Raw genomic sequence first — 14,697 nt, 5'->3', positions numbered from 1 at the left:
GATTAGAAGCTATTTGGAATGGGCAGGTACAACACAGCAGTAAATATTTATGTCAAATGTATACGTATTTAATTCATACAATATACATGTAAACGTTTGTCATATGTTAATCCAGGGATCCGTTTTGTGTAGGATCCAGGGGCCCTTACCTGCCGTGGTCATATTGAAGAGTTCTCCAACCGAGAGCCAATGGTGGACGACCGAGTCGTTGACATCATTAAGGTGTTGGGCTTGGAGGGACTGCTGAGGCAACCGGGTAGAGAGTTTGACCATGGCCTAATAACAGCCTTAGTGGAGCGATGGCGGTCCGAGACTCACACCTTCCACATGTCACATGGTGAGATCACCATCACATTGCAGGATGTGGAGGTGATTCTCGGGCTTCCTGTTGATGGTGATGCTATATCAGGGAGCACACAGAAAAATTGGATGAATGTGTGCGAGGAGTTCCTTGGCTTTCAACCTATAAATCAAGAGCATAAGGAACTTAATGGCCAAAGGATTCTCATCAAACGGCTTTTGGAGCAAGTTGCTAATCCATTGCCGCCTGATGTCGAAGAGGATGAGCTGCATAAGTACGCACGATGCTATATCCTAGCGCTACTGGGGGACACAATATTCATGGACAAATCCGGCAATAGGGTGTATCTAATGTGGGTGCAGCAGTTGGAAGACCTTCGCAACCCACAAAGGTACAGTTGGGGAAGTGCTTGCCTTGCATGGTTGTACCGAGAGCTATGCAGGGCAAGCCATAAGGACACCAGTCAAATCGATGGGTGCTTATTGTTGGTCCAGTATTGGGTATGGGCCAGGTTCCCCTATTTGTGCCCGGCAGTTGAGCGTGGCCTGCTAGTGGGCGCTTATGATCCTTCACCGCGTGGTTCTCTGTACCTGAAATAAGTCTCTACCTTATAAGGATTGTTTCTTATTCTAGTGATATTATCAATTGAGTAAATATCTATAACATTATCTTAGTAATTATATGTGATAACATTATAGTTTTAGTCATGACATTATCTTAGTAGGAAAGTTCTAGATATTGATAATTTGTTCTTGATTGTTGTAGGTGGTTGTGGGTCCCAAACAAGAAAGACAGGCTTGCCTACATCTTCAGGGACTGGTATCGCCAGCAAATAGTTTCAATGTTGCCAGGCCAGGTATGAAAATGCCTTGTTTAACATGTTAACATGTTTAGGAACAAGATATATGTTTGGTGAATTTCGAAATATAAACATAGTTGCCTAATGTGTTGCGTACTTGTTTTTGGGCTACTGTAGGTGGTGTGGCAACCGTATGAAGCCGATTTTGAGGACCTTCTGCCATGGTGCGTTGCAGGGAGGGCTGTGTGGACGGCAATGGTGCCGCTTGTATGTTTCCATCTAGTAGAGATACATACACCGAATCGTGTCGTTTGTCAATTTGGGATGATCTAAGAAATTCCCGACGATGTTGACACTGACATCGTGCTTCATGCCATTGATTTGAGGGGGAAGGTGGGCGTTGATTGGATGCGGAAACATGCTCTGCATATCATGCATTGGGGTAATCGCCTTCAACGGTGTTGTTAAGCAATGCTTGGTGATATGCCTCCACAGCATCAGTACTTCGACTGGTTCAAAAGGGTGACTCGGAGGTTTATTGATGTTCCTGGTGCTACATTGATTCTAATGGTAACTTCTTCACATCTTCTACATATTACCATACTTCTTAGCATGAAACTACTATTTATAAAACATGATATATGTGGTCCAATATATGCTTAGCATAAAAGAAGTAGCATAAAGCTGTTGTCTACTTAAGATTCCTTATAGAGAACTTTGTTCATTTACCTTATAGAGAACTTTGTTGATTTCAAAATCTGATTTCAAAATCTAATTTCAAAATCGAAAGTCATATTTCTTATTTCAGCCTTTAGAGTTATGGTATACATTATTCTTCCTATTCTTATAATTTTTTATTTTCTGCTCATTTGAATTTTTAATTAGCATTTCTGTCTACATCTTTAATAGAAAAGATAATTTAAATTTAGTTAAAGGTAATACTTGGTCTCGCTATAATTTGCAATTCTTGCTAGTAGAATCAGTTACTGTTCAAACTATTATTTTATTATTTATTCGCATTGTTAATTTCGTATTGCATTACTAATATACTTGGTTTTTCCATGTGCAGATTGAAGGATACCTCCGTTTGTTGAGCCGTCACCCGGTGGGCACGGAGGACCACCAGGACATTACTGATGTGTTGATTGCAGTGCAGGCAATTGGCCGTGTACGACCTCCGGACCCTAAAGGTCCCGAATGAGGAGGCAGCTACTCCTGCGGCAGCAGCTACTCAGAGGCCAAGCACTACTGAAAGCCCAAGCACGAGCACAGCTCCTACCAGACGTCTGCCTATTCGTACCCCTCGACTTGTCCCTACCCCTGATCCCCCTCCACCCACCCCACATCTATCCCTTAGCCCTACCATCCCTTCACCCACCTTACATCCATCCCGTAGTTCCACCATCCCTCCACCGACTCCACATCCTTGTCCTGGGTCTGATATTCGTCCACCCACCCCACGGTCATTTCCCGAGGTGTCACCCATTCCATCCTTTGACTTGGGTATTCATCTAACCCCACCTGACATGCAGCAGGACCCACCCTCCGACAGTACGTCTATTGGCCCTTCATCAGCCATCGACCCACCTCATGTTCAGGTTGAGCAGGCTAGTGGGTTACCTGCTCAACCAGAAGGTCGGCCGAAACGCATATCAAAGGCACCTCCTTGTGGGACAAGGGGTACAAACATGGACACAACGCTGGGCCCGAGGCATCTGACGAAGTACATGCAAGACCTCCTCCTTATCATACGAGACAGCATAAGGTCCAAAAAAGGTAACTGAAATGATACATTTTCAAAGTTTATTTTACAATATATGAGCAGCTAAAAAGCGTTCTTTGTTCCGATGGAAATTACTTAATCATTATGGTTTGTTCACTTGTTACTTTCATGAAAATGATGATGCTATGATAAGGCTGGAATCACTAAAATTCAAGTTCAGCACAATAAAAGTAGCAACAAATAACTTTTCTAATGCCAATAAGCTTGGAGAAGGCGGATTTTAGGTCAATTTCGAAGTGGCTGGTAATGATTCTAACTTATTAATTTGTGATATATTTAACTGCGGCCAATTAGAGGGGCTAAGCCTCATGAAGTTGGGGAGTTTGAAAATGTGCTGTATGATTATGTTGTTTATCAGGACCGTATCTATTTTTGAACTTTGCTCTGTACGTAGGGTCCAAGGAAACTGATGAAAAGGTTGATGAGGTTCTAAAGTAGGATATTTTGGATTGTTGGACGCCAGAAAATCACTATCGATGGACTGAATCTAAGTGTTAAACATTTTTAGATTTAGACCATCGATAGTGATTTTCTGGACTCCAACAATCCAAAATATCCAACTTTAGAACCTCATCAGCCTTTTCATCAATTTCCTTGGATCCTACCTCTGAGGTCCACGAAAATGGAGGTGTATCATAAGAAGTCGGGTAGGTGTATTCAATCGATAAGTTTTGGTGGGGAAGGAGTTGGAGCTAGCGTTGTTGTTGATGAGGAAGTTGGGAGTGGGAAACTTGTTGCTGTTGCAACACCCAACAAGGTATGTAAAACAAGCTTGATGGGGCTTCACCCATTTTTACAATTGATGGTCTATTTTGTTATGTAAAGGGTACATGTTGTATTGTATTTAGATGTTCACATTATGCCTTAACCAATAGCTTGTTTTAGCTCTGTTCTCGAGGGGTCTTGATAAATTCTCCTGTTTCATGTTAAATGGTTGCTAGGTTATTTGCTATCGTAAATTACCTTTTGAAGAACAAATCAAAGACGTTTTGAGAAAGAAGAACTTTAAAGAAGCCATTGCCTTGGTGGAGGAACTTGAGTGTGATGGTGAATTGTCAAAGGATATGCTTTCCTTTGTTCATGCTCAAGTGGGGTTTCTATTGTTGTTTGGCCTGCATTTTGAGGAGGCAGTAAATCAATTTTTGTTGTCAGAGACAATGCAGCCTTCTGAAAGATAAAGGTTGCATTTTCATCTCTTTATTTTCTTGGCTGTAGCAAGATGAGTGTCGACCCTCTGATTTGAGAACTCCTATTCTTTGTGGTTTTCTTTATGCTTGTTTGGGCAAATTAACTTCCTATTGTTTAAAGTAAAACTTTATTAAAATTAAAAAACTAGAGTACGATGGACCCCAATTACACAGGCCTTGTACTAAGGATATCACTGAGAGTCACTCAAAAAGATGCATGAAGCAAATTATTATGTGTTATGGATGGCGCATATGAGATATATGTCATAGTAAATTTTTTTATGTTGGAGGCACACAAATTATGGTTGGTCTCAATCTGGTGTAGATATATATCAGTTGGTTTGGAAGATGTAGATCTAATGTGTTTATATTGCTTTTCAATTGAAAAAGTTCTTTTCAGAAATTGTTGAAAATTTGTTTTGTTTTGTTTTTTGTTTCTTTTTTTGGCACATAGTTGATCTGGTCCTTCTATCAGACTGGTCTTTTTTCACTTATAGCTAGTAATTGCAGAACTTGTTGGTGAAGCGGATGGAGCTAGCTCATCCATGCCTTGTCCCATCTATATTGATTGGTGACAGGATTGAAATCTGACTTGAATTTATTTGTTATGCAGTTTCATAAAGGCAAAAAGTGATGTATCTTTGGAAGATGTCAGTTTCACAAAACAAGCTTTATGCCCAGGTGATCTATTGTCTCATGTGAAGTATTTTCTCCTTGTACATATTTACTTTTACAATTTGTCTTTTCTGATATGATGTTCTGTTTGTGCTGATTAGGTTAGATGGGGAAATATCTTAGTAAGGGTACTTAATAAGTATCGGAAGAAGTTGTCCTTGAAAGTTCAATGGCAACCTTTGTACGATACTTTGGTTAATACACATTTCACAAGGTGAGTTTTAAGTATTCGCCTTCAAAATGTATTGTTTTCATTTATTTATTTATTCTTAGTTCAACAAAGTATTGCCATGATTTAATTGATTGGTTAAATTATGATAATTCATTATGAACACTCAATGGCAGCTCACCCCCCACCCCCAAATAAGAATGAGGCGAATGATGAGGTTATGTTGGATTGTTTATAAATAATCAATCCAAAAAAAGAAAAAGATATTTTATCATGAAATCTCCTATTTATGCACTAAAACTGTTTAGTGATTTTGAAGCTATTTTTTTGGATAAGTAATATGCAATTTATTGAAAAGAGGAATGCGTAGTGTACACAGGATGTATACATACAGTGAACCTGAAGAATTAAAATATACAAAAATTACAATCTAAAGGAAATAGAATCAATAAACTCTACAACAGAACATGCATCTAGTGCGAAATGTTCGGGCCCATTCAAACAACCTACAATGTTTTCAGCTCAATAAAAGAGAGAATGCCATCATTAAATTTGTGGTTTTTCTTTTTGAAAATTACCCACATTAACCAAAGGGAAATCATTCCAATAAAAAAAAAATCTGTATCACAAAGTAAATTCTTAATGATCCAAGGTCTCTAGCTTAAAGTCTCTCTCTTTGTTGTTGCTGTCATACGACTCATACTTCTTTGCATTCCCTTCAACTTAATATAGTTGTATTTTTCTTAACCTGTCAATAATTGCTTTTTTTTGCTTCACTGAATTACATATACACTATTTTTTGTCTTGTACTTCCTAGTTTTGGAAACTTTATATGCTGATGACTTAGGATTATTCATCTGTTACAGGGATACTGGTCCTGAAGGGTGGAGATTGAGACAGAGACATTTTGAGGCTATTACTTCCCTTGTTCGATCCTGCCGGAGGTTTTTCCCACCATCTGCCTTTGGTATATGGTCTGAGTTTAGGTCAGTGCTCTGAGGATCTCTCTCTTTGATTTTGTTGATTTGTCTAAAAGCTTTGAAGTTACTTTGGATTTCTTTGGCCATCAGTAGGTTCAATTTGATTTTGGATTTTTTCAAAGTGAATTACATATGAATCTATCTCTTAAGTTACATATGGCATATATTTAATGTTTTTGACCTTTAGTTTTTTCATGGAGGCAGAATACACTAGAGTTTTAGTAATTTGTTTTATTAATAGCTACACCAAGTACACCAGACATTGTCTATGAAAATTCATGTTATTTTTGTGAAAATATTATTTTATTATTGTTTTTTTAATAATCTTAAAACAACCAAAATATTAGGTTTTAGAAATAATAAAAAAACTCAATTTGGTCACTTCAGTCTTGACTTTTTGTTAAACATCTGTACTCTTCTGCAGTCCCCGATGTTTAGCCTTTGATGATTCAGCAACAAAAAATAGGTAGTCTGAATGGAAATCAATTTGGTCAATGTAGGCTTTAAATCTCTTCAAACTTTGTTCTCTGTTTTCTTCTTCTTGTATTTTCTGGGTTTGCTCTATGTTCTTCATGCATGGAGTAGCCATTCGTATATATAACATTCTTACTTAAAAAAAAAAAAAAAAATCTCTTCAAACTTTGTACTATACTGAATTTATAGTATTCATGTTAGGAATGTTAAGAAGTGGAGTCACTCGTCCCAATTGAATTGAATTTTTGGCGTGGTCATAATGGTGAAAGCTCTGTGTTCATTCTTTACTTTTTGTTGCTTACCATCTAATGTAACAAACCTGCAGATCTTTATTGGAAAATCCATGGCATAATTCATCATTTGAAGGATCTGGGTTTGTGAGACTGTTTCTTCCTACAAATTTAGACAACCAAGACTTTTTTACAAAGTAAGCTGCCATTTTTTAGTTGAGAATCCATAGCCAACCCCAAAAATTTGGGATTAAGGCTTGTGTTGTTGTTAGCAGCACATATTTTTGAGAACTCCTATTTTTTGTGGTTTTCTTTATGCTTGTTTGGGCAAATTAACTTCCTATTGTTGGCATGGCAGTGACTGGATTAAATCGTGTATAGACCTGTGGGACTCGATGCCAAATTGCCAATTTTGGAATAGTCAATGGGCTGCTCTAGTAGCTCGTGTTGTAAAGAACTGCAACTCCATAGAATGGGAGTGTTTCTTACCCACACTTTTTGCCAGATACTTGAATATGTTTGAGGTGAGTGTATGAATTGTTTAAATAGTGTTGAATATGTATTGATGCTGGTTACATACAGTGGTCCCTAGCATGTGGGTATGAGTCTTGTAGTTGAACATGATTTTCTTCTAACTAATGCTTATCATAAAGAAAGTAGAAGTACATTTTGACAGAAATTGTAGATCCTTGATTGATTATGCATCAATAATGTCAAGCAATTAAATGATGTTTTTATTTGCTCCTACAAGATGGCATAAAATAATTATAAGGCTCCATTTGTTTTATTGTAAAATGTTTTTTAATGTAAAATTTTTTCAGCTAGTGAAAGCATTTTCTTTTTTAGTGTTTGGCTGCATTTTTGAAAATGCTTTAGAAATTATTTTTCGGTGTTTGTTGCTAGATAAAATGTGGAAAATTTCCTCCATCACAAAATCTGTATATCCACAACCAAAACCTGTTACAGGACAAAACACCCAAATAGATCAAAACTCTACATATCCACAATACCCATTACTGATTGGCAGTAGGAAAATCCCAAACACCCATTACAGATTGGTGGAAAAATCCCAAAATCACGACACCCATAACAGATCATCTGCAGTGGCAGATTAGCAGACTGCTGATGGCCACCGCTTGCCCGCCAGCATTGACTGCCAAGCCTTTGCGCCTCAACAAACCCCAACATTTGACCACCAAGTGGATCAGAAAAAAATGAACCCTCTGCACCGATGATCACTGTGCCACCATGCCACTTCACCACTGTGCCACCATGCTAACAATCCCATGCCCCACAGCTGGCATCCTTTGGGTGTGAGAAGGAGAGCAAGGAGGGTGTAGGTCTATGTGTGAAAGAATTTGGGGGGGGGGGGGGGGGGGTTGTCTGTGTGAGAAAGAGTTTGGAAAATGTTTTACAAAAAAAATTGCCGTAAAACAATTTACAACTTTTACAAATGTGTTTTCCTCGTCAACTAAAAATATTAACGGTTTGACCAAGGTTTTTTACACACCCAAAAATTCTTAAAATGTTTTCTGGAGTACATTTAACTATGAAATGGAGCCTAAGACTTACTGCTGCTGCTGCTGCTGCTACTGTTAATAAGAATTACTGTTATTATTATTGTTGTTGTTATTGCCATATTATTGTTATTATTATTATTATTGTTACTACACACACTTATATGCCTTCACCCAATCTGTCAACCACAGGTTCCTGTGGCAAATGGAAGTGGATCATATCCTTTTTCTGTGGATGTTCCCCGAAACACAAGGTTCTTGTTCTCCAATAAAACAGTCACCCCAGCAAAGGCCATTGCAAAAGCAATTGTAAGACTTTTGCACTATGGCCTACATTTTACTCTTTGCATGAAGTGGTCCCCATTTGGATGGTTCCTAAGATGTTGGTATATATTTTATAATTTTGGTGGCAGGTGTATCTATTAAGACCTGGTAGTTTGATGCAAGATCAGTTTGAGAAATTGGTCAACCTCTTGGAACAGTTTGTTGACTCATATTCTCATACACATTTTATTTTATTTTTCTAAGCGTGTGAGTTGGTAATAAAAACTGTCAGTTCTTTACTGGTGTCTATTGTTGTAGATATTACCATCCCTCCAATGGTGGTCGTTGGACTTATTCATTGGAGCGATTTTTGTTCCATTTGGTAATACAATTTGAGAAACGCCTACAGCATGAGCAACAGTAAGAATTTCCTGCATGATGATATAAATCTGTTCTTCATGCTTTAGCACATTTTTATTCTTTCTACTAAAGTACTGTTACTGCAGGAACACAGAAAACAGTAGACAGCCCGAACTGCTTCTTGGAAGATCAGAAAGGACGTATTTCATCAATGTGGTGCTGAAGTTAATTGATCGTGGTCAATATAGCAAGAATGAGCATTTATCCGAGACAGTTGCTGCAGCAACTTCTGTTTTGTCTTATGTGGAGCCCTCTATGGTTCTTCCTTTTGTGGCATCTCGATTCCATATGGCCTTAGAGACGGTAAGTAAGTTTGTATCATTTATTTCATTACATCACAGAATTGTTGAAACTTATAATGATTGTCTGCAGTTTTCCTGATGGAAAACACCTGTGCATTTGTGAAACAATGTCCTATTAATAGTATTGTTCACCCCTTTAAGTTTTGCTTGTTTCATCACATTAACTTCTCTTTCACCAATGTTGTGTCTAGTCAGATGACTGCCACCCACTAGCTGAAAATTGCTGTAATGTCAGTAGCATTTGTTGGGCGTTCACTATTTCTCACCTCCCAATCAACTTCAGTAGAATCAGTTGAAAGTGGTGATGAGTTCACTGATCTTTTGATGGTTTCATTGTCCAATGTATTACTTGGAATGGATGCCAATGATCCTCCTAAAACCTTGGCAACCATGCAACTAATTGGCTCCATTTTTTCCAATGTAAGCACACAAGCCCGTAATATTCTTAGAATACTCAATTATTATTGCCCTTATAACCATGAATAAATGCTTTTACTAATCCATTTATACTTGCAGTTGGCTTATTTGGATGATAACATAGACGAGTCGTCATTCCTGCCTATGATTCGTTTTTCTGAATGGCTTGATGAATTCTTATGTCGCCTATTTTCCTTGCTTCTGCACTTGGAACCCAGCAGTGTTACGTTAGTATTAACATTCAGTTCTTCCATATCTTCTGTTCTACATATCTATTATGTATTGGAATAATTGGTTACTGCTGCTGCAGGAATGAAGGCCTACATTCGTCTGCAACATCAGGAACTTTTCTCGTTGAGGATGGTCCTTGCTACTATTGCATGCTTGAAATCTTGCTTGGGAGACTTTCAAAATCCCTGTATACTCAGGTTTAGTTCTGGTTAATGATATTCAATTCAGTTCTTTTTGAATTTTAGAATCTCAATCAAAGATGTTCTTATTACTTTTCCTCATGCTCCTAACAGGCTTTAAAAAAAGTTTGTAAGTTTGTGAAGACAAATATCCTTCTGGGGGCAATTGCTGAGGTTGGACTGCTTTGTTGTGCATGTGTGCATTCAAACCCAGAAGAGGCAGTTACTCACCTTATTGAGCCCATTTTGTCCTCTGTTATCTCCTCTTTAGAAGGAGTGCCAGTTACAGGATTTGGAGGAAGAGGAACTTCTAAGTCCTCTGTTTCAATAAAGGTGCTTCTCCCATGTATGGTGTGTGTTATATGTTTTCACGTTGAACCTAAGTTCTTCTTTTGAAATTTGAATTGGTTTCTTTCCAGGCAAAACCCACTCTTTCTCCTGCTCTTGAAACATCAATTGATTATCAATTGAAAACACTATCAGTTGCCATCAGTTATGGGGGTCCTGCTCTTCTCTGTTACAAGGATCAGTTTAAGGAAGCTATTGTTTCTGCTTTTGATTCTCCATCTTGGAAGGTCTTGTATTTATCCTGTTGTTGATTAAAGTACCTGCTCTTGAGGCTTGTATCTGTGATTCTTTCTTTTATTTATTTATTTATTATTATAAAATCTCACCCTTCAAGAATTTTTCGGTCATTTGACAGGTCAATGGTGCTGGTGATCATCTTCTCCGTTCCCTCCTTGGTAGCCTGATTCTTTATTATCCTATTGATCAGTACAAGTATGTTTTCCTCTTTCCATTAGTGGTTGTATTTAAATGCTTATTAATTTAATTTCTTTATTTGAAAATGTAATCCTCAAAATTCTGGTTTCTTAGGTGCATCTTCCGTCACCCTGTGGCTCAACGGTCATCTATACAGCTTGAAGATTGTGTATACATAGAGAGGAGATAGGGAGGGTGGATGGTGATGGCATCCATATTTTTCATTTTTGCTGTTCCATCTTAAGTACATTTTTGTAAAGATTAGGTAGATGTAATATAAAGTGCTGGTGCCTAGGTAAAACCTCAAACCAGCCACTATTGATGTGAGTTTGCTGGTATTTAATGGAGGTAACAAATTGTCTAGTCACTGAAAAAAAAAAAAATTACCCCAAAAAAGAAAAAAATTTATAATAGAATATTTAATTTTTTTTGTAGTTAAATTGTTCATGTTGGTGGCTAGGTAACCTTATTCTAGCCAATGTGTTTATGATTTTTCGTATCCTTGATATATGATTCATGGTGGTACATTGATGTTGGTCATTAAAACTTTGAAATGATGCGTCAGATAGGTGCCTCTGCCAAGTTCAAACTTCATGCTTCTCACACTTACTAAGAATGTGGCAAGAGTAGCTTCTCGTGTCCATATGGAAACTGAACCTACCAAAGCAAAATAATGTTATCGAGATTCCAGAGCATTTGGTGGAAGCTACGTACTGATTTCATGCCATTGAAGAATAGTTGGTGCGTGAAAGACTCAAAAGCACATACTATAATTAGTAGTTGGGGACGTTTTTATTGCTATTTTAAAGAGCAAAATAATGTAAACCAATGAACAATTATTGGTAGATTGTTGTAAATGTGATGGGGCTGTGTGAATGCATGCAAAATTAGACACTGGCGTTTTTGTGGTATGAATGAAAGTAGACATAATGGAACATCTTCGACCATAGGTATTAAGAGGTGTGAATCTTACTCGATGGGTAAATGCAATATTGTTATGACATTTGTGTAACAATATTTGTGTAAGAGGAATGTTGTATTAAATCATGTATTTTTAGACAGAAACAATTTTGTGGTATGCATAAAAATAGATGTAATACATTTACGACCATAGGTGTAGAAAGATTTCACCAATTTACAACATCTACCAATAATTGTTCTTTGGTTTAAAATATTTTGCTCTATTCGTAAATAAACGCTTTCAGCAATTTATGAAAATGCTGCTCAAATGGAAATTGAGTCTCAAAGACTCGATTTCCACTGGGATTTTTCAAAACTATTTATGGCCAAAAAAAAAATTTCCCAGTGGAAATCGAGTTTCTGAAACTCGATTTCCATTCGGGTGGCGTATTCGTAAATAAACTGCCAGCCCAATTTACGAAAATGCCACTCAAATGGAAATCGAGTCTCAAAGACTTGATTTCTAATGGGATTTTTGGTGCCAACCCGAGAGTTCAAAACTATTTACGGTCAATGCCATTGCAAAAAATTTCCCAGTGGAAATCGAGTTTCTGAAACTCGATTTCCATTTGAGTGGCATTTTTCTAAATTGGTGTTGTAGTTTATTTACGAATATGGCACCCAAATGGAAATCGAGTTTCAGAAACTCGATTTCCACTGGGAAATTTTTTTTTTTTTTTTTTTTTTTTTTGCAGCTACTCCTGCAGCAGTAAACCAGAATTAGTTTTCCCTTCCCCTGCAACAGTACAATAGATCCAGAACACATCACATGGTCAGCAGTAAACAAGTAGATACAAGCATAATCACCAATCAAGGAGAGAGTACATCAGATGCAAACAATCGGATTCAAACAGTTATTATTCATGGGCATTATAGTTGCCCTCTTAGCACACAAAAACATTTAATACATTATCATCGCTTCAAACAAGGCCGCTGTGGTTGAAGTTGCCAAAGTAGTAGCTACATTGCCAATGCCATATCATTGCATTACAGGCAAAAGCTGTACAACGCAACTAATGTAACGAGTACAATGGATAGCAAATGTTCAATTACATCAACATTTAGCAATAAACAAAATAATAACTAAGTCAATACAACATAGTCTACATAGTCGTCTAGCACTTGTCCATACTGATACAACATACTCTACATAGTCACCTACAACTTGTCCATACTGATACAACATAGTCTACATAGTCGCCTAGCACTTGTCCATACCGAATATAACCACAAGTCCCACGTACAATGCCATTCCAAAATCCAATCTCCGCTCGCCTGACAAACATTAAAATACGGTAGTTAGTTTCCAAATGTGAAGAACAAAAACCAAATGACATTCTAAGCATATTATATAAAAACAGTGACAACACTTGCCTAGTTTGCAACACTACCACTTGTCGAAGCCCCATGGGAATTGGGACAGCATCTGCAGTTATGCCCCTCTTGATGACACACTCCACATCGCTGCCTTGGTTGAATCTCCCTCAAGTCCGGATCTTCCCTCCGGCTTCTCCGTTCTCGTCGTACCCCATCCATTTCATTCCTTAATCTTGACTTCACAGGACGACCTTTGCCCCGCAACAGCTGTGGGTTAGGTACCCACTGTGGTCCGCGAACGTCCTCCACAATGACTCTGATTTTGGCACTACAAAATGATGTGAATATGTCTGAATGGCGTTGTTCAAACTGTAACATGGGTCAATATAGCTGGTCGCATCGAGGTGCAGACCTTTAAGAACTTAATTGCATGTGAACAAGGGATCTTCAAGTTTTGCCACTTTCCGCAACCACATGTTTGCTCAATTACGTGCACTTCATAATTGTGGTTTCCCCCTCCACCTCTATGGTCGTTGTACGGGGTAACCACTTGATATACACCAATTTCATAATTAAAATTCCTCAGAGTGTGTCCTGCGGTTTTCTGCTCATTTTTGTTATAGATCTCCATTGCATAATCACTCCACACCTTACCTTGAGAGAAATCAGAAATAATTTTTTTATGTCGATCATAGAAATATGCAACAAGTTTGGACCAAGTGACTCAACCATTGCAGCAATGGGCAACCATAGGCACCTTTAAGTACCCTATTAAAACACTCAGAGATATTGGTTGTCATTGCCCCGTAACGTCTTCCACCATCCTGTGACTGGGTCCATTTCTCAACATCCTCACTCATTAGATATGTGTATGGCATATAGCGTAGGATGTGGCGATCAGTAGGGTCTACACCCCTCAGTAAATTAATCTCGGCCTCCTTAATGGTTTGCATTATGGACTCAAATTTTACTTCATGAGTCACATATCCAGCTTTCAAGGCCAATGCCTTTAAAGTCGGGTCCTCAAATTTTGTGTTGAAGTTGCTAGCAACATGTCAAAGGCAATATCGGTGATATACTTGTTCTCTTCCGTCCTCACCTCTATGCCACTCTCGAATGGCACATTTGATACCTTTATGTCGGTCAGAAATAATGCAAATGCCATCCTTAGGTATGACATGCTCTATGGAAGTCCTGAAACACTCTAAAAACCAACCCCAACTAGGCCCTAACTCCTTGTCCACAACAACAAAGGCGAGAGGCAAAACCTTTTGGTTAGCATCAGTTGTCATTGCAATCATCAACACCCCTTTGTATTTACCATACAAATGAGTCCCATCAATACTGATCACTGGCCTGCAATATTTGAATGCAGCAATGCATGGAGCGAATGCCCAATATACACAGTGCAATAACGCAGTACCTTCGTATGGCCTAGGTATGGTGTGATAGCTGTACTGGGTACCTGAGTTCTGATCCAAGTATGCCAACAACAACTTTCGTAACCTTTGGTAAGACTCCTCCCAATCCCCAAATATCTTAGCAATTGCCTTTTGTTTTGCATCTCATACTTTATGGTAAGAAAACTCATGATTATACTTAGTACGTATGATCTCCTAGAGCTCATCAATACGAGCAGTGTGATTTTGTCGCAATTTTTCCACAATTTCTGATGCAACAAAATTAGAATCCATCATTTTACCGTCTCTTTGCAGGCCAAAGGGTATACA

The 14,697-nt window shown here is 38.1% G+C and overlaps 1 pseudogene; it reads left to right on the top strand.

Moving 5' to 3' along the window:
• Positions 1 to 3,505: 3,505 nt before the first annotated feature.
• On the top strand, positions 3,506 to 11,584 carry LOC126691694 (proteasome activator subunit 4-like; annotated as a pseudogene).
• Positions 11,585 to 14,697: the final 3,113 nt, after the last annotated feature.

This window comes from Quercus robur, chromosome 1 (assembly GCF_932294415.1).
Source record: "Quercus robur chromosome 1, dhQueRobu3.1, whole genome shotgun sequence".
Classification (NCBI taxonomy): Eukaryota; Viridiplantae; Streptophyta; class Magnoliopsida; order Fagales; family Fagaceae; genus Quercus; species Quercus robur.
The sequence above is the reverse complement of the archived record's forward strand: the minus strand, read 5'-3'. Positions and strand labels throughout refer to the sequence as shown.